This window comes from Oncorhynchus gorbuscha, linkage group LG18 (genome assembly GCF_021184085.1).
Source record: "Oncorhynchus gorbuscha isolate QuinsamMale2020 ecotype Even-year linkage group LG18, OgorEven_v1.0, whole genome shotgun sequence".
Lineage (NCBI taxonomy): Eukaryota > Metazoa > Chordata > Actinopteri > Salmoniformes > Salmonidae > Oncorhynchus > Oncorhynchus gorbuscha.
In genome coordinates this window covers 52355310-52377300 of record NC_060190.1, presented here as the reverse complement: position 1 = coordinate 52377300, position 21991 = coordinate 52355310, and the positions used below count along the sequence as shown (strand labels likewise).

At 43.7% G+C, this 21991-nt stretch overlaps 1 pseudogene; it reads left to right on the top strand.

Moving 5' to 3' along the window:
- Positions 1 to 21991, top strand: part of LOC124004176 — a 101518-nt pseudogene that overhangs the window by 15548 nt on the left and 63979 nt on the right.

Genomic DNA, 21991 nt, shown 5'->3' with positions numbered 1-21991 from the left:
CTGTATACAGTGCATTCGCAAAGTATTCAGACCCCTTAACCTTTTTTGTTAGGTTACAGCCTTATTCTAAAATCCTCATCAATCTATGCACAACCCCATAATGACACCCCATAATGATACATTTTTTGCAAATGTATCATAAATAAAAGGCAGAAATACCTAATTTATATAAGTATTCAGAATCTTTACTATGAGACTTGAAATTGAGCTCAGGTGCATCCCGTTTCCATTGATCATCCTTGAGATGTTTCTACAACTTGATTGTAGTCCACATGTGGTAAATGATTGGAAAGGCACACACCTGTCTATATAAGGTCCCACAGTTGACAGTGCATGTCAGAGCAAAAACCAAGCCATGAGGCGAAGGAATTGTCCATGGAGCGCCGAGACAGGATTGTTTCAAGGCACAGATCTGGGGAAGGGTACCAAAACATTTCTGCAGAATTGAAGGTTCCCAAGAGCACAGTGGCCTCCATCATTCTTAAATTGAAGACGTTTGGAACCACCAAGATTCTTCTTAGGGTCATCATGCCAAAACAAGGAATTGGGGGAAAAGGGAATTGGTCACTGAGGTGATCAAGAACCCGATGGTCACTCTGACAGAGCTCCACCAATCAGACCTTTATGGTAGAGTGGCCATACGGAAGCCACTCCTCAGTAAAAGGCACTTGGAGTTTGCCAAAAGGCACATAAAGGACTCCCAGACCACGAGAAACAAGATTCTCTGGTTTGATAAAAACCAAGATGGGAATCTTTGGCCTGAATGCCAAGCGTCACGTCTGGAGGAAACCTGGCATCATCCCTACGGTGAAGCATGGTGGTGATACTGTCATGCTGTGGGGATGTTTTTCAGCAGCAGGGAGACTAGTCAGGATTGAGGGTAAGGTGATCTGAGAAAAGTACAGAGAGATCCTTGATGAAAACCAGCTCCAGAGTGGTCAGGACCTCAGACTGGAACAAAGGTTCATCTTCCAACAGGACAACAACCCTAAGCACACAGCCAACACAAAGCAGGAGTGGCTTCGGGACAAGTCTCTGAATTTCCTTGAGTGGCTCAGCCAGAGCCCGGAATTGAACCCGATCGAACATCTCTGGAGAGACCTGAAAATAGCTCCCCATCCAATCTGAAAGGCTTGAGAGGATCTGCAGAGAAGAATGGAAAAAACTCACCAAATACAGGTGTGCCCTAGTTTGTAGTGTCATACCCGAGAAGACTCGAGGTTGTAATCGCTGCCAAAGGTGCTTCAAAAAAGCACTGAGTAAAGAGTGTGAATACTTATGAAAATGTGGTATTTCAGTTTTTACTTTTATTACACTACCGGGCAAAAGTTTTAGAACACCTACTCATTCAAGGGTTTTTCTTTATTTTGACTATTTTCTACATTGTAGAATAATAGTGATGACATCGAAACTATGAAATAACACATATAGAATCATGTAGTAAAAAAATATATTTTATAATTGAGATTCTTCAACTAGCCACCCTTTTCCTTGATGACAGCTTTGCACACTCTTGATAATCTCTCAACCAGCTTCACCTGGATTGTTTTTACAACAGTCATGAAGGAGTTCCCACATGTGCTGTACACTTGTTGGCTGCTTTCCCTTCACTCTGTGGTCCAACTCATCATTGTGCTGGCCAGGTCATCTGATGCAGCACTCCATCACTATTCTTCTTGGTCAAATAGCCCTTACACAGCCTGGAGATGTGTTGGGTCGTTATCCTGTTGAAAAACAAATGATAGTCCCACTAAGCCCAAAGCAGATGTAGTTTTGTATCACTGCAGAATGCTGTGATACACCTCCTCCTTTTATTTTATTTGTTTTATTTCACCTTTATTTAACCAGGTAGGCTAGTTGAAAACAAGTTCTCATTTGCAACTGCGACCTGGCCAAGATAAAGCAAAGCATTTCGACACTTACAACAACACAGAGTTACATGGAATAAACAAACATACAGTAGAACAAGTGCACATGTGCAAATGAGGTAGGATAAGGGAGGTAGTAAGGCAATAAATAGGCCATGGTGGCGAAGTATTTACAATGTAGCAAAATAAAGCCTCCCTGCTTTTCGGTGGGAAATACAAATGTGGAGATCATCCGTTCACCAACACCGCATCTCACAAAGACACAGCGGTTAGAACCAAAAATCTCCAATATGGACTCCAGACCAAATTACAAATTTCCACTGGTCTAATGTCGATTGCTTGTGTTTCTTGGCCCAAGCAAGTCTCTTCTTCTTATTGGTGTCCTTTAGTTGTGGTTTCTTTGCATCAATTCGACCATGAAGGCCTGACTCCTCTAAACAGTTGATGTTGCGATGTGTCTGTTACTTGAACTCTGTGAAGCATTTATTTGAGCTGCAATTTCTGAGGCTGGTAACTCAGATAATAATAAACTTATCCTCTGCAGCAAAGGTAACTCTGGGTCTCCCATTCCTGTTGCGGTCTTCATGAGAGCCAGTTTAATCAGAGCGCTTGATGGTTTTTGCGACTGCACTTGAAGAAACTTTCAAAGTTCTTGAAATGTTCCTTATTGACTGACCTTCATGTCTTAAAGTAATGATGGACTGTCATTTCTCTTTGCTTATTTGAGCTGTTCTTGCCATAATATGCTTGGTATTTTATCAAAAAGGGCTGTTTTCTGTATTTACCCCCCTGTCTTGTCTCAACACAACTTGATTGGCTCAAACGCATTAAGAAGGAAAGAAATTCCACAAATGTACTTTTAAGAAGGCACACCTGTTCATTGAAATGCATTCCAGGTGATTACCTCATGAAGCTGGTTGAGAGAATGCCAAGAGTGTGCAAAGCTGTCATCAAGGCAAAGGGTGGCTATTTGAACAATCTCAAATAGAAAATATATTTTGATTTTTTAAACACTTTTTTGGGGGTTACAACATGATTCCCTATGTGTTATTTCATAGTTATGTTTTCACTAGTATTCTACAATGTAGAATAAAGTGAAAATAAAGAAAAACCTTTGAATAAGGAGGTGTTCTGAAACTTGTGACCGGTAGTGTACATTTGCAAAAAATGTTGGTTTGTTATAATGGGGTATTGTGTGTAGATTGATGTGGGGAAAAAGTATTTAATCCATTTTAGAATAAGGCTATAATGTAACAAAATGTAGAAAAAGTCAAGGGGTCTGAATACTTTCCAAATGCACTGATGTTATGTATTTGTTGAGTGAGGGTGGAGTGTGAAATGGACCAATTTAATGTTCTGCTAATCATTCAAAATGTAATGAGTACTTTTGGGTGTCAGGGAAAATGTATGGAGTAAAAATAACATAATTTTCTTTAGGAAAGTAATGAAGTAAAAGTAAAAGTTGTTAAAAATATAAATAAAGTGAAGTACAGATACCCCAAAAAACGACTTAGTTGATTGAGGGCGGAGGGGGTTGTGTTGAAACTGTGTTGGGTATTGTTAAGTGAGGTCTGAGGGGACTTGTGGACTGCTGCTCCCAGACACAGAGCTGACCAGGTGTCTGAGCACAGGGCCAGGAGGACGTCAAGATGTTTAGACTTCACCTCACACTCCAGGGAGTCTTCTGGAGCTGTTGAGAGAGAGGACTGAAATGATTCTGCCCCTCCCCCCCCTGGCAATGACACATATAATTTCTTCTCAGTGACGGGTTTATAGCTAAATATGCAGTTTTATAACAACTGATTTGCACCTTGTCAGCTCGGTGATTAGATCTTGCAACCTTTCGGTTACTAGTCGAACACTCTAACCACTAAGCTACCTGCCTCTAATGACAAGAGTGTGCAAAGCTGTCATCGAGGCACAGGGTGGCTATTTGAAGAATCTCAAATATAAAATATATTTTGATGTGTTTAACACTTTTTTGATTACTGCACGATTCAATGTGTTATTTCATAGTTTGATGTCTTCACTATTATTCTACAATGTAGAAAATAGTCAAAATAAAGAAAAACCCTTGAATGAGTAGGCGTGTCCAAACTTTTGACTTGTACTGTCTTTGATGGTGTTTGCATGTTAAAAAGGACAAATAATGTCCCTTTTGGAACACTGATAAGTAACTAGCATAAACATTGGATATGCTTAGTCTGATTGGGGAGGCCTTGCTCCCCAGGGGCAGGGGCCTGGGCCATGCCTATGCACCTGATAGGCATTTCTGTTAGTTTGAGAATATAAAAGAACATATGTTCAATGCAAATGGGTCCAATGTAACGTCATGATTTGTGAAAAGTATTTTTTTCAGCTGTCGGGATGCATTTCTAAACAACTCAGCTGCCAGGTCGAAAATCAAAACAACTCAATTGGCTAGTTCAGCCATCTGGCAAGAAATGGGCGGGTTGTAAATTGATCCTACTGCTATGATTTGATAGAGGGAGGCCGTAACTCTGATCCCTTTCACATCTCTCTCTATTGTTCATATAATTTGTTGCTGTTTACTTCTACCATGATAACTATATCAATGGCGATGACATTTGCTACCAATACATTAATGTACATTATATCTAACAAGGAGAGCGAGGGTAGGAAAGAACATTGAAACAATGATGCACATTCTGTCTGACTCAAATCTGCCCATAGTTTGAGAAGTGAGAACACGCGCAAGCTGATCTACAGCTTTCTTGGTCCATAAACATGCAGCAAGATTCTTAGGTAGCTTTACCTATTGTCAACCTTTATTTAGGCATTTTGTACACCTCCTTATTTCCCTATTACGATAATCATCTACTCTGACGTCGCCACAAGCCTTATTATTAGTGAATTAAACTAATTTTTGCAATATAGGTTAGATTTTGGTCACTGTGTCAGTTGACTCGTTTCTCAATACAGCACATTTCTGTTGTAGAATGAGCTACAGTATCTTACTGCTTGCTGATGATTTTCCCAGGTAGACATTCCTCGACATTATGCAGTGCTCAGCCGGTGAGTGGCGGCTGGCATAGCAGATGTTTTGCTATGTAGAGGGACTATGGGCAAAGCCGATAAAGAAGGACCGGTAGACTATAACAGAACATTATCGGTCATTCTCTAGTTTTCTTTATATCAATGGCTCTATTTTCCAATTTTCCCATCTCTGTGTCCTCTCATGCTGATGTAACCCACCTGTGAGATGAATAGCTGTTCATTATGAAGCTGTCTAGCATTGAGAGGAGCTGCTGTTACCATGACAGTTGACACATATAGCTAGAGAAAAAACACCTGTCGAGATCATGAGTAACACAGACATATTGGACATTTCCTTAGGCAGAATGTTGAAAGGAAAAATTATTCGTTTTTAATCGTTTTCGAGGAAGGCATTTACAGACTGCCCAACTATTTTCTCCTTTTGCTGTAGTTTAAAGAAGTACACTGATTTGTTGGTAGTATATCTTGTCACTCATTTTTATTGCCCATGTTGAACTGCACACCACCTCAGATCTTTGGTTGGCATGTCGTTATTAATAATAACAGGCACATATGTGGCCCATATATGGCCCCAAAAAGGACTGGGAGTGGTAATTGGTCATGCAGCTGCCGATCGGATTAGATTAGCAGAAAAATGTAGATCTGGCAGAAGCTACATCTTTTGAGAGGTTCCTGTCTAATCGCCTTGGAGAAGAGCGGGCATTCCTGCCATGATTAGGTGTTCCGTACATCTCCTCTCCCTGAGCCTTAGTACTGCTAGTGCCAACATGGGTGTGTGCAAACACAAGCGTCAATCCTCTGGTACTCTGTAGCCGTCACACTGTAGACTGCACCCTTCTTAATGGAGCGAAACATGAGGCTTGGCTTGCTCTCCTGTACCTTGCTGTGCAGTGTACAGAGATCCTACACACACACACACACACACACACACACACACACACACACACACACACACACACACACACACACACACACACACACACACACACACACACACACACACACACACACACACACACACACACACACACACACACACACACACACACACACACACACACACACACACACACACACACACACACACACACACACAATAGCTTGGAGGTGAAGGCGAGAGAGGATGTGAGTTATATGAGTGTATAGAATGCGATGCCTACACCTATGTGCTGGATTCATGTGGTGTAGGCTACCTAATGGTTTGAGGGGTTTGTTTATTCCAATTTCACAGATTTCACACGTCTAAACAAGACAAGTTGTTCGACTCTGGGGATTTAGCCAGATAGGGCCGTCTCTCTCCTAGATTGATGTCCCACACCCTGTGACTCTCTGCCTCACCTCATGCTAATAGTACTGGATGCATGATCTTTGTCTGTGTGGAGACATGGGCCATATAATTCAGTTTCAGAGCAGATTGCTATGTGACCATGGGGGTGGGGGGTTGACTATGTCCTTAGCAGAGATGCAGTCTATTTCTTTCACTCAGCGTTAAACTATCCCAGCTGATTCATTTTCTCCCAAAAACATTACGATTACTTTTTAAAAATCCTTGAGGAGAGCCAACTGGAGGTGGGAGCCCTGTTAGCGTGGTTAATGTAACAGCAGGAACATCAAGGTCCCTCTCAATCAGATGTCAACAGGGAACTGAAGAGGCCCTGATAGGTCAAACCGTCCCACTGCAGATGTTGACATTCTGTGACAGCAGCCAGGTGATTCTGCTCCTCTTATCTCTTCTCCTCTTTCTTTCTCTCCGTCTCCTACCCCATCCATCCCGTCCCGGTGCCATCCTCCAGCTGTGTGTAGCTACGGCGTGTGCTTCAACGGGGGCCAGTGTCGAGAGAGCCCCCGCTCCAGCTCCCAGCTTTGTGACTGTCCTGCTGGCTTCAATGGGCCCAGTTGTCAGTATGGTGAGTACAACACTCTCTGTTTAATGTACTGTAGTTCCAACAGTATGTCCTGCTGGCTTCAATGGGCCCAGTTGTCAGTATGGTGAGTACAACACTCTCTGTTTAATGTACTGTAGTTCCAACAGTATGTCCTGCTGGCTTCAATGGGCCCAGTTGTCAGTATGGTGAGTACAACACTCTCTGTTTAATGTACTGTAGTTCCAACAGTATGTCCTGCTGGCTTCAATGGGCCCAGTTGTCAGTATGGTGAGTACAACACTCTCTGTTTAATGTACTGTAGTTCCAACAGTATGTCCTGCTGGCTTCAATGGGCCCAGTTGTCAGTATGGTGAGTACAACACTCTCTGTTTAATGTACTGTAGTTCCAACAGTATGTCCTGCTGGCTTCAATGGGCCCCGTTGTCAGTATGGTGAGTACAACACTCTCTGTTTAATGTACTGTAGCTCCAACAGTATGTCCTGCTGTTCCTGTCCGTGTCTGTATGTGGGTCGTTCCACCAATTTGATGCCTTTTTGAGATGTGTAACTCGGTGATTTAACATTCTGCCATAAAGAACAAATGTTCAACTTAATAAAAAAACACATTTTCCCAATAAAAAAAAATGCTATAGGAAGTTCCTAATAAGTGCCAAATATAGCAACAGGGTTGACCGTAACAGGGTTGACGATAACAGGGTTGACAGTTTAATCTTAAATCAGCCATAAATCTCTATGTGACAGAAGAAATTGGAATCTTATTGTGTGCAACAGGGAGGGGCAATGGAATGCAAGCTTCACGAAAAATTGCCTGCCTATCTATGAGTTACAACAGGGTTGACGTGTTATGCTTCACTCACTCAGTTTTCCACCTCAAAACACCAGAAAGTTACCAAGAATAGTACAAACAGCTCACCTGCTTTTACACTACAATTTGTCTATAGATGCTCAATGTTTCTTAAAAAAGATTGGAGAAAAAAAAGGAATTGTTTTACAATATTAAAATTACAATTCAGATAATACGATGGCGCAGAAGGCAGACGTTTTACGTGTCCCCAACCAATTGTTTTTTGTTTGTTTTTTTATCCACGTTGTTTGTAACTTGTTTAAAAAAAACTAATTTAGTACATAATGTTGCCACTCCTGTCTCTTATGACCGAAAATAACATCAGGACTGAGATTACTCACCACGGACTAGCAGAATCCTTTTTCTTCTTTCACGACTCTGACGAACCCGAGGCGGAGGATATACGGCTCCCTCGGGAACAGGTCCCAACCCCAGTGATCTGCGTGAAGAGGAGGTGGAGAAAGAGAGGCTGGAGAGCGGGCTGCCTTCTGAGAATTCGGAGACAATAAAATAAACTCCCACTTCCCTCAATTCTGCTAGCAAACATGCAATCTTTGGACAATAAAATCGATGAGTTACGGGGAAGATTAAACTACCAATGGGACATTCAAAACTGTAACATCTTATGCTTCACGGAGTCGTGGCTGAACGACGGCAATATCAACATACAGCTGGCTGGTTATATGATGTCCGGCAGGATAGAACAGCGGCGCCTGGTATGACGGACTATGTATTTTTGTAAATAACAGCTGGTGCACTATATCTAAGTAAGTCTCGAGCTATTGCTCGCCTGAGGTTGAGAATCTCATAGAGAGCATCCTGACTGGTTGCATCACTGCCTGGTATGGCAACTGCTGGGCCTACGACCGCCAGGCACTACAGAGGGTAGTGTGAATGTCCCATTACATCACCGGGGCCAAGCTTCCTGCCATCCAGAACCTCCATAATAGACGGTGTCAGATGAAGCACTAAGAATTGTCAAAGACTCCAGCCACCCTCCAGCCACCCTCTAGCTATCCTAGTCAAAATGCAGATGTTTGGCACTTTAGCAAGTCTTTATTCAAATAAAAAATATTATTTATTGGATTTTCCATGTGGTCTATATTAAAGGGCATTTCAATTAATATAACAAGGTTTGCAAAGCTACTGTTAGTTTACCAAAGTTACCGGAATCTACAGTAATTTTGGTAGTTAACAGAAAATCAATGGCAATCTATTGTAACTTTTGTAATATTTACTTATATAACTATTTAAAAACATAGGCATACATTTTTTATGTCGGTCTTCATATTTCCCATAGGTTTCTAGCAGATTAACCATATGGTTTAAGAGAAAATAGCCTAATTTAATGAAAAAAGCATCTAATCAACAATGGCATTATTTCCAATTAACTCTGTAATTCTTCCAAATATTGACTTTTTTCACAGCTGCCAGCAGTTTGAAGCCAAAACATTGACAACAAATACATACTGACACAATCAAATAGATAAGTGTGTAAAAATATATAAAGGTGGTATTCACTAAGTTGATGGTTTATACACTGAACAAAAATGTAAATGTAACATGCAAAAATGTAAAAGATTTTACTGTTCATATTAAGTTCATATAAGGAAAACAGTAAATTAATATAAATTCATTAGGCTCTAATCTAGGGTTTTCACATGACTGGGAATACAGATATGCATCTGTTGGTTACAGATACCATTAAAAAAAGGTAGGAGCGTAGATCAGAAAACCAGAAAACCAGTCAGTATCTGGTGTGAACACCATTTGCCTCATGCAGCACCACACATCTCCTTTGCGAAGAGTTGATCAGGCTGTTGATTGTGTACAGATTCTTTAAACTGTCATTATGTGATAAGAGTCACTGACTCAAAGCCACAAGATGGTAGAACATATTTCAAACGTTGCTTGTTAGAGAGAGGTATGTCGTGTCTTTACTAAATTGAAGACTTATAGTTTTTATCAAAGATTCTCTGTAATTAGTATTACGCGATCAAACTGATTAATCATGTAACTCTAATTAACTAGGAAGTCGGGGCACCAAGGAAAAATATTCAGATTACAAAGTTATCATTTCCTAAAATAACTTCAAATTGATTAATTATTTACTTTACCTCACGTTAGTCTCATTCCAAACGTCGTAAATTGTTGGTTATCTGCACGAACCCAGTCTTCACTATGAGTCATCCATACATCAATTGTCTTAAATCATTTATTTATTACTAACTAAGTAATTCACAGAATTGCATAAACAAACAGTACATTACATTTACATTTAAGTCATTTAGCAGACGCTCTTATCCAGAGCGACTTACAAATTGGTGCATTCACCTTATGACATCCAGTAGAACAGTCACTTTACAATAGTGCATCTAAATCTTAAAGGGGGGGGGGGTGAAAGGGATTACTTATCCTATCCTAGGTATTCCTTAAAGAGGTGGGGTTTCAGGTGTCTCCGGAAGGTGGTGATTGACTCCGCTGTCCTGGCGTCGTGAGGGAGTTTGTTCCACCATTGGGGGGCCAGAGCAGCGAACAGTTTTGACTGGGCTGAGCGGGAGCTGTACTTCCTCAGTGGTAGGGAGGCGAGCAGGCCAGAGGTGGATGAACGCAGTGCCCTTGTTTGGGTGTAGGGCCTGATCAGAGCCTGGAGGTACTGAGGTGCCGTTCCCCTCACAGCTCTGTAGGCAAGCACCATGGTCTTGTAGCGGATGCGAGCTTCAACTGGAAGCCAGTGGAGGGAGCGGAGGAGCGGGGTGACGTGAGAGAACTTGGGAAGGTTGAACACCAGATGGACTGCGGCGTTCTGGATGAGTTGTAGGGGTTTAATGGCACAGGCAGGGAGCCCAGCCAACAGCGAGTTGCAGTAATCCAGACAGGAGATGACAAGTGCCTGGATTAGGACCTGCGCCGCTTCCTGTGTGAGGCAGGGTCGTACTCTGCGGATGTTGTAGAGCATGAACCTACAGGAACGGGCCACCGCCTTGATGTTAGTTGAGAACGACAGGGTGTTGTCCAGGATCACGCCAAGGTTCTTAGCGCTCTGGGAGGAGGACACAATGGAGTTGTCAACCGTGATGGCGAGATCATGGAACGGGCAGTCCTTCCCCGGGAGGAAGAGCAGCTCCATCTTGCCGAGGTTCAGCTTGAGGTGGTGATCCGTCATCCACACTGATATGTCTGCCAGACATGCAGAGATGCGATTCGCCACCTGGTCATCAGAAGGGGGAAAGGAGAAGATTAATTGTGTGTCGTCTGCATAGCAATGATAGGAGAGACCATGTGAGGTTATGACAGAGCCAAGTGACTTGGTGTATAGCGAGAATAGGAGAGGGCCTAGAACAGAGCCCTGGGGGACACCAGTGGTGAGAGCGCGTGGTGAGGAGACAGATTCTCGCCACGCCACCTGGTAGGAGCGACCTGTCAGGTAGGACGCAATCCAAGCGTGGGCCGCGCTGGAGATGCCCAACTTGGAGAGGGTGGAGAGGAGGATCTGATGGTTCACAGTATCGAAGGCAGCCGATAGATCTAGAAGGATGAGAGCAGAGGAGAGAGAGTTAGCTTTAGCAGTGCGGAGCGCCGCCGTGATACAGAGGAGAGCAGTCTCAGTTGAATGACTAGTCTTGAAACCTGACTGATTTGGATCAAGAAGGTCATTCAGAGAGAGATAGCGGGAGAGCTGGCCAAGGACGGCACGTTCAAGAGTTTTGGAGAGAAGAGAAAGAAGGGATACTGGTCTGTAGTTGTTGACATCGGAGGGATCGAGTGTAGGTTTTTTCAGAAGGGGTGCAACTCTCGCTCTCTTGAAGACAGAAGGGACGTAGCCAGCGGTCAGGGATGAGTTGATGAGCGAGGTGAGGTAAGGGAGAAGGTCTCCGGAAATGGTCTGGAGAAGAGAGGAGGGGATAGGGTCGAGCGGGCAGGTTGTTGGGCGGCCAGACGTCACAAGACGCGAGATTTCATCTGGAGAGAGAGGGGAGAAAGAGGTCAGAGCACAGGGTAGGGCAGTGTGAGCAGAACCAGCGGTGTCGTTTGACTTAGCAAACGAGGATCGGATGTCGTCGACCTTCTTTTCAAAATGGTTGACGAAGTCATCTGCAGAGAGGGAGGAGGGGGGGGAGGAGGATTCAGGAGGGAGGAGAAGGTGGCAAAGAGCTTCCTAGGGTTAGAGGCAGATACTTGGAATTTAGAGTGGTAGAAAGTGGCTTTAGCAGCAGAGACAGAGGAGGAAAATGTAGAGAGGAGGGAGTGAAAGGATGCCAGGTCCGCAGGGAGGCGAGTTTTCCTCCATTTCCGCTCGGCTGCCCGGAGCCCTGTTCTGTGAGCTCGCAATGAGTCATCGAGCCACGGAGCGGGAGGGGAGGACCGAGCCGGCCTGGAGGATAGGGGACATAGAGAGTCAAAGGATGCAGAGCGGGAGGAGAGGAGGGTTGAGGAGGCAGAATCAGGAGATAGGTTGGAGAAGGTTTGAGCAGAGGGAAGAGATGATAGGATGGAAGAGGAGAGAGTAGCGGGGGAGAGAGAGCGAAGGTTGGGACGGCGCGATACCATCCGAGTAGGGGCAGTGTGGGAGGTGTTGGATGAGAGCGAGAGGGAAAAGGATACAAGGTAGTGGTCGGAGAATTGGAGGAGTTGCAATGAGGTTAGTGGAAGAACAGCATCTAGTAAAGATGAGGTCGAGCGTATTGCCTGCCTTGAGAGTAGGGGGGAAGGTGAGAGGGTGAGGTCAAAAGAGGAGAGGAGTGGAAAGAAGGAGGCAGAGAGGAATGAGTCAAAGGTAGACGTGGGGAGGTTAAAGTCGCCCAGAACTGTGAGAGGTGAGCCGTCCTCAGGAAAGGAGCTTATCAAGGCATCAAGCTCATTGATGAACTCTCCGAGGGAACCTGGAGGGCGATAAATGATAAGGATGTTAAGCTTGAAAGGGCTGGTAACTGTGACAGCATGGAATTCAAAGGAGGCGATAGACAGATGGGTAAGGGGAGAAAGAGAGAATGACCACTTGGGAGAGATGAGGATCCCGGTGCCACCACCCCGCTGACCAGAAGCTCTCGGGTGTGCGAGAACACGTGGGCGGACGAAGAGAGAGCAGTAGGAGTAGCAGTGTTGTCTGTGGTGATCCATGTTTCCGTCAGTGCCAAGAAGTCGAGGGACTGGAGGGAGGCATAGGCTGAGATGAACTCTGCCTTGTTGGCCGCAGATCGGCAGTTCCAGAGGCTACCGGAGACCTGGAACTCCACGTGGGTCGTGCGCGCTGGGACCACCAGATTAGGGTGGCCGCGGCCACGCGGTGTGGAGCGTTTGTATGGTCTGTGCAGAGAGGAGAGAACAGGGATAGACAGACACATAGTTGACAGGCTACAGATGAGGCTACGCTAATGCAAAGGAGATTGGAATGACAAGTGGATACAAGAAATGATAGGAGAATGTCTGAGATTTAGATGCACTATTGTAAAGTGGCTGTTCCACTGGACGTCATAAGGTGAATGCACCAATTTGTAAGTCGCTCTGGATAAGAGCGTCTGCTAAATGACTTAAATGTAAATGTCTTAAATGTGCCCTAGTGGGCTAAACCTGCATGTCGGCTTGTTAGACAAAAGGGGATGTGGGGGTCGACTATGAAGTCACTACAGAGTGATAATTATAACAATTGAAATGCTAATCCTTTGCACATGAACGCTCACTCATTCGGGAACAATTGCAAAGTTTCTGTTGGAGATTTAGTCCACTCTCTCTCTCTCTCTCTCTCTCTTTCTCTGTCTTGGTTAGAGGGGATAGTTCAGAGTGACATTCATTAATTTGCTATAGAATGGATGTTTTGGCGGTTGTCGTTCTTCACGTTCAATGATACCAAATTCCTAGCTGCAGACTAGTAATTAATATCAAAGACTTGTTCTTATTCTGTCGGTATCGATAGTCTAGGATTTAACCATGTGGTATGGTTAAAAGATTCAGTAATGGTCTACAACCTCTGTCCTCTCCTAATGGAGAAAAACATGGTCTGGTTATAATTTCTCAAAGTTGGGTTTTATTCGGAATTGCAGAAAAGGGCTGTCCCAGGATGCCTGACCCTAACTGGGCTCAGGGGCGGTCCTCTGATTTAGTTAATATCAAAAGGGAATTGTATTTTCCTTCATTAAACAGTCCAAAATCATATTACACAATTTTACAAACAGTGTCATGCTCACTCATTCATCTTATACAAAAATTAGATGTAAACCTCATATCTGAGGCTATTATATAAACAGCGTTATGGTAATGTGGCCACACCGTCTCCCATGAGCTTCGTCAAGTTGTAACAAATGGACCAGTTCGTAGCTGGATTCTTCACAGATCTTTTATACTTTCTCCGGAACATGAAATTTGTTCGAACATCGAGTTCTGTGAGGTGGGAGAAATTCCTTTGTTCTCCATCAAAATTTACTCTCTCTAGCCTCAGGAATTTACAACGTCTCTCTGACCACAGCAGCCTAGTTGAAGGAGGAAAGGGGGAGGCAGGGAGAGGGGGATGGGGCTTGCTATACCCAAAGAGGGCAACGTCATGACAGGTAGTTGCAGAAACGTTGGAATGGTTTAGTCGACCGTACTCAAAAGTGAAGTTTAATTCCACCATCTCTACATCTACAGTAGAACGGTGAATACGGAAGCCCTTAAAGGTTGCGTACATTCACCGATACTGTACACACGCTACACAAACAATTGTCAAGCCTCTGGCGCAGCCCAAACATTTTCTATTAATATGCAGTTGACACCGCTGTTGTTGGTTTCCTCCACCCATTAACATTTACATTTAAGTCATTTAGCAGACGCTCTTATATATTTGTGCATAATTTCTTCTCAAAATATCCAAATGATTCAAAAGGCACTCATTTTGTGGAACAATCCATGTATCTCTGGCCCCCTCCATGTACTTACATTGTACAAGCCCTGTTAAACTTCTTCTACCTTATCACTTGCAGACATCATGTACAGTATCACATTGTGCTATAATAACACTACCTCACACTGTGAATGAATAGGCAGTAGAGTAGACAGCTTATGAACAGGGAAACCAAAAACACTTCAATGTTGATGAATCAATTGAAACGGATAGCAGTTTGTCAGTTGATTAAAAACACATTTCTGGCTATTTTACCTCAGATAATGTCTCTATTATATCAACCCAATCTCTTCGCATTCTCACTGAACTCAACTTTAGTGATCACATTTCCCTACGAATGAATGTGAATCTCCTCACATCAACAGTTGCCATGAGCCCAAGAATGTTATCAGCAGTCGTTGTGGAAGTCAAGCCGGGTGAAGCAGTGCGTTAGAGTGGAGGATGTCGTTGTTTTTTTGATAACTACACACGACAGGAAATTCCTCCAAGTGTTTGCCTTTCACCAGAGTCGCCTGTCTCTCATACAGTCAAGGTCTTCTCAGACAGCATAGACTGGTAACCGACAACGGCGCTCCATTAAGTTAAAAGGTACAGGAACAATAGGTGTCCCCTTTATGAAGTTACAAGACCCAGCTCAGTCTGTCTGATCTCCCAGCTTTTCCACAAGATGTTAAACACAGGGCTTTCCTCTGTAGGGGCAGGTCCATTACTGATAGAGATGGGTTAACTAACAACGTCACAAAAACGATCTGCACGCCTCCATGGGGCAGAAGTCAGTGTGTTATTTTGATTCTGGATGAAGATGGGATGAAGTGTGGATTCGAGGACCTAGCCCTCCTCTGGCCCTGCTCCCTTCATCCCAGGGCTCTCACTCCACAGCCACCTGACAGAGAAAGGGGAGCCTGATGCTGAAGAAAATGACCCTGGATAAGGCAATCCAAATCCCATCTTTCAACCAATTCAGTCTCTTTGTTTGATCAAGCTACTCTGAGCTAAGCCATGTTCTGTGATCTCACTGGAATACACCCATTGCTTCGTGTCTCTCCTGTGGTGGCTAGACCTTTCTTTACTCTTCAGCACTGAGAACAAGCTTGCAAACTGTCAGGGGCCCTCAGAAGACCAGAGAGTGTGTACTTTGTGTGTTGGATGTATGAGTAAATGTCTAGCCTGATGGAAAGCAGCATGTTGCTCTCCTTGCCCATGCTGAGCCATATTTTGAAGGACAGAGTGAGGTTAACCGTCAGGAAATGATCAACTTCTGCCATTCACAGAGACTCACTGGGGTCCCCTGCTGCTCTCTGTCTTTGTTTCTGTTAGCCTGTCTGTTTAATGTCAGAGAAGAACCCAGCAGCTAGCTATCCCTCCTCCCCTTCACACATAAAGACCCAGCACCTTCTCCCCATTGTCAGGCTATTATCCTATGAATGGTGTGGCAGTTATAGTGTCATGTGATTGGCACTGATTGGCCACTGGTCTAGGGTGTGGGCAGGTATTGGTTCTGGCTGACCTGAAGCAACGCCTCCAGTGCCGGGAGTTACACGTGGACACTGACAACCTCTGAGTTGGCCTTTGTAGTTCACCACTGTTTTTTTTACAGGTCCTAATGACAGCTACAGGCCTAGAGGACAAAGACAGTGTGATCCATTCTAGAGCAGATGCCTCTGTTTAATAATGGCTGATCTCTCTTTGTACTTCCCTCATGAAGAGTCCACCACCTACAGTTCAGGAACTTGTTTTTTAAAAGTAACTCTGGCACATTCCAGGACGGGCATCCACTACAAAACAGAAAGAGGCGCCATGGCGCTTGTGTGGATCCTGTCCTGTGTCGTGTTTGTAGACTGTTATTATGATTCCAGTTTCTGTTGTGGTCAACGTCCCATACGTAGAATGTATGCACACATGACTGTAAGTCGCTTTGGATAAAAGCGTCTGCTAAATGGCATATATTATTATTATATTATAACGTGCCTTCTCAGAACTGTCAGACTGGTGCGCTTTCTGTCATGTCATCACATGTTCACAAATAAGCTGAGGAAACTGTGTAGCTGGATACGAGTGCTGTGCTTCCTCATGCATACCCCTCATTGTTTAATTACTCTGGTCTGTTCCTCTCAGCTGTCTCTCTGTGCATTCCTTCCTTTGGCATGCTATGGTATGTGATTCTGCTGTGTTTGTGGAAAAATATCAGTGTTGTGTTCATAATTAGTAGTGTTCCACTCTCAGTACAAGTGTGCTGTAACAGATGTGTGTTTTTCTATTCACTTCTATTGTCCTTCAGTGTAACTTTGCCTTAGGGATTCTTTTTTAATATATATTTTTTATTTTACCTTTATTTAACCAGGCAAGTCAGTTAAGAACTAATTCTTATTTTCAATGATGGCCTAGGAACAGTGGGTTAACTGCCTGTTCAGGGGCAGAAGGACAGATCTGTACCTTGTCAGCTTGGGGGTTTGAACTTGCAACCTTCCGGTTACAAGTCCAATGCTCTACCCTGCCACCCCATTTGGCAGTGGCATTCATCATAGTAATTTTCACACTAAACATGTACATTAAGCACATATCTTTATTTATAGGGGTGGCAGGGTAGCCTAGTGGTTAGAGCGTTGGACTAGTAACCGGAAGGTTGCGAGTTCAAACCTCCGTGCTGACAAGGTACAAATCTGTCGTTCTGCCCCTGAACAGGCAGTTAACCCACTGTTCCTAGGCCGTCATTGAAAATAAGAATTTGTTCTTAACTAACTTGCCTGGTAAAATTAAAAACATACATACCACATAAAGCTAACATAAACATACATGTCATAACCATTTATGTTAGTTTCCATCACTTGTTGACCTGCCAGCTATATGGACTTAAGTCTTGTAGTGAAACCACCATTTGTCTCTTTAATCAAGAATTGACCTTGTTTTGTCATACTTAGACCATTGGCCATGAACAGACATTAAAAGTTCTCAGCTGAAAATATTTAGAGATAGGAGTGCTATCTAACTCTTCAGTCAGTCAGATTATGCCCCACCCTAAACCCTATATCCCCTGTGGGATTGTGTCAGTTGGTGCAGTATGTGTGCCCACTGTACCACAAGACTATATATACACTAACTCACAGATACAGTATGCTGACTCTCACACAAACACATACTATAAGCACACACACACTGTTTATTTTACCTTTATTTAACTAGGCAGTTAAGAACAAATTCTTATTTACAATGACAGCCTAGTCCAACTAAACCCTAACTCGGACGACGCTGGGCCAATTGTGCACCGCCCTATGGGACTCCCAATCACATCCGGTTGTGATACCGCCTGGAATCAGTCTCTGTAATATCACCTCCAGCACAAAGATGCAGGGCCTTAGACTCTTGTGCCACTCTAGAGCATGCGCACACACGCACACACACACACTCATCATATGCTGCTGCTCATCTGTTCTTTATTTTACTTGTATGATCTATTCTGATGCCTAGCCACTTTACCTTGCCTGTATGTACAGTGGGGCAAAAAAGTATTTAGTCAGCCACCAATTGTGCAAGTTCTCCCACTTAAAAAGATGAGAGAGGCCTGTAATTTTCATCATAGGTACACTATGACAGACAAAATTATATTTTTTTTCTCCAGAAAATCACATTGTAGGATTTTTAATTAATTTATCTGCAAATTATGGTGGAAAATAAGTATTTGGTCAATAACAAAAATGTATCTCAATATTTTGTTATATACCCTTTGTTGGCAATGACAGAGGTCAAACGTGGAATGGAAGGAGGTTTTCACTCAAAATCTCACGATACATTGCCCCATTCATTCTTTCCTTTACACGGATCAGTCGTCCTGGTCCCTTTGCAGAAAAACAGCCCCAAAGCATGATGTTTCCACCCCCATGCTTCACAGTAGGTATGTTGTTCTTGGGATGCAACTCAGCATTCTTTGTCCTCCAAACACGACGAGTTGAGTTTTTACCAAAAAGTTATATTTTGGTTTCATCTGACCATATGACATTCTCCCAATCTTCTTCTGGATCATCCAAATGCTCTCTAGCAAACTTCAGACGGGCCTGGACATGTACTGGCTTAAGCAGGGGGACACATCTGGCACTGCAGGATTTGAGTCCCTGGCGGCGTAGTGTGTTACTGATGGTAGGCTTTGTTACTTTGGTCCCAGCTCTCTGCAGGTCATTCACTAGGTCCCCCCGTGTGGTTCTGGGATTTTTGCTCACCGTTCTTGTGATCATTTTGACCCCACGGGGCGAGATCTTGCGTGGAGCCCCAGATCGAGGGAGATTATCAGTGGTCTTGTATGTCTTCTATTTCCTAATAATTGCTCCCACAGTTGATTTCTTCAAACCAAGCTGCTTACCTATTGCAGATTCAGTGTTCCCAGCCTGGTGCAGGTCTACAATTTTGTTTCTGGTGTCCTTTGACAGCTCTTTGGTCTTGGCCATAGTGGAGTTTGGAGTGTAACTGTTTGAGGTTGTGGACAGGTGCCATTAATACAGGTAACGAGTGGAGGACAGAGGAGCCTCTTAAAGAAGAAGTTACAGGTCTGTGAGAGCCAGAAATCTTGCTTGTTTGAAGATGACCAAATACTTATTTTCCACCATAATTTGCAAATAAATTCATAAAAAATCCTACAATGTCATTTTCTGGATTTTTTTTCTCTCATTTGTTTGTCTACCTTTCTCATCTTTTTAAGTGGGAGAACTTGCACAATTGGTGGCTGACTAAATACTTTTTTGCCCCACTGTACATACGGTATCTACCTCAAATACCTCATACCCCTGCACAGCGATATAGTACTAGTACTCCCTGTATATAGATTCATCCTTGTGTATTCTATTCCTCTTGTATTACTATTGTTATTTTTCTTATTTGTTTAACTCTGCATAACTCTGGAAAGGGCTCATAAGCAAGCATTTCACAGCGAAGTCTAAACCAAGTCTACATCGGCGCATGTGAGAAATACATTTTGATTTCATTTTGATTTGTGTATACACGCTGCCAAGCCTGTCAACGCCAGGCAAGTGGTGTCCTTTGGGAAACATATAGAGCTTCCAGGTCTTTTAGACTCCTGGCAGACAACTTCATCAAAGGCCAACATCTGGCCTCTGAACACACAGTAACGCTCTATGTCCTATAAAAACACCATCATACTTTAACAGCCTTTTAAGTGCTACTTGAGCTGCCATTCTCTGGGGTGAAAGGTAACATTAGTCATCTTGAAAACTCACAAAATATATTAGTGTTGTTAATAGGGAAAGTGTATACTGTGATGCCACTGTAGGAGGATTTCAAAGAGGATCGACACATAGCGGTGACGAGGAGATTGGCCCAAAGAAACAACCAATAGGAGCCAACATACTATCTAGAGATCCAGATCACACGGCTGTTAAAAGCCAGCTAAATGTTTGTTATCTCTCTGTCTGTAGATCATGTTATAGCCCCTAACTGTCAAATGCCCCAGTGAAATCCTTCTTTCATTGATCAATAATTATGTTTTTTGCCTTTGTGTGTAAATTATTTCTGGACCATGATCTCATGTCTTGGCTGAGCTTGGGGTCATTGTAATGCCAAGCGTGCCAGTCAGTTCCAAACATCACTCAAGACAAGTCTCTCTGGGTATGGCGATCATCATTATCATCTTTCTGTAACATAGCTATGCATCAAAGCACGCCAGGCATGCATTGCACCCCTGTTATTGACTGGTCATAGATTTAAGGGCACAAGACTGGCATGATGTCATTAGAAGTGGAACTTGATGACCAGGCCAGACCACTCCACTTATAACAGGATGCCAGACCACTCCACTTATAACAGGATGCCAGACCACTACACTTAAATCAGGATGCCAGACCACTACATTTATATCAGGATGCCAGACCACTACACTTATAACAGGAGGCCAGACCACTAAACTTATAACAGGAGGTCGGACCACTACACTTATAACAGGACTCAAGACAACTACACTTATAACAGGAGGTCGGACCACTACACTTATAACAGGACTCAAGACAACTACACTTATAACAGGAGGTCGGACCACTACACTTATAACAGGACGCAAGACCACTACAATTATAACAGGAGGCGGACTACTACACTTATAACAGGAGGTCAGACCACTACAATTATAACAGGAGGCCAGACCACTACACTTATAACAGGAGGCCAGACCACTACACTTATAACAGGAGGCCGGACCACTACACTTATAACAGGAGGCCAGACCACTCCGCTTATAACAGGATGCCAGACCACTACACTTAAATCAGGATGCCAGACCACTACATTTATATCAGGATGCCAGACCACTACACTTATAACAGGAGGCCAGACCACTAAACTTATAACAGGAGGTCGGACCACTACACTTATAACAGGACTCAAGACAACTACACTTATAACAGGAGGTCGGACCACTACACTTATAACAGGACTCAAGACAACTACACTTATAACAGGAGGTCGGACCACTACACTTATAACAGGAGGCCAGACCACTACACTTATAACAGGAGGTCGGACCACTACACTTATAACAGGAGGCCAGACCACTACACTTATAACAGGAGGCCAGACCACTACACTTATAAGAGGAGGCCAGACCACTACACTTATAACAGGAGGCCAGACCACTACACTTATAACAGGAGGCCAGACCACTACACTTATAACAGGAGGCCAGACCACTACAGTTATAACAGGAGGCCAGACCACTACAATTATAACAGGAGGCCGGACCACTACACTTATAACAGGAGGCCAGACCACTACACTTATAACAGGAGGCTGGACCACTACACTTATAACAGGAGGCCAGACCACTACAATTATAACAGGAGGCGGACTACTACACTTATAACAGGAGGTCAGACCACTACACTTATAACAGGAGGCCAGACCACTACACTTATAAGAGGAGGCCAGACCACTACACTTATAACAGGAGGCTGAACTACTACACTTATAACAGGAGGCCAGACCACTACACTTATAACAGGAGGCTGGACTACTACACTTATAACAGGAGGCCACTACACTTATAACAGGAGGCTGGACCACTACACTTATAACAGGAGGCCAGACTATAACAGGAGGCGGACTACTACACTTATAACAGGAGGCAGACCACTACACTTATAACAGGAGGCCAGACCACTACACTTATAACAGGAGGCCAGACCACTACAATTATAACAGGAGGCCGGACCACTACACTTATAACAGGAGGCCAGACCACTACACTTATAACAGGAGGCCGGACTACTACACTTATAACAGGAGGTCAGACAACTACACTTATAACAGGAGGCTGGACTACTACACTTATAACAGGAGGCCGGGCCACTACACTTATAACAGGAGGCTGGACTACTACACTCATAACAGGAGGCCTGACCACTACAATTATAACAGGAGGCCGGACCACTACACTTATAACAGGAGGCCAGACCACTACAATTATAACAGGAGGCAGACTACTACACTTATAACAGGAGGTCAG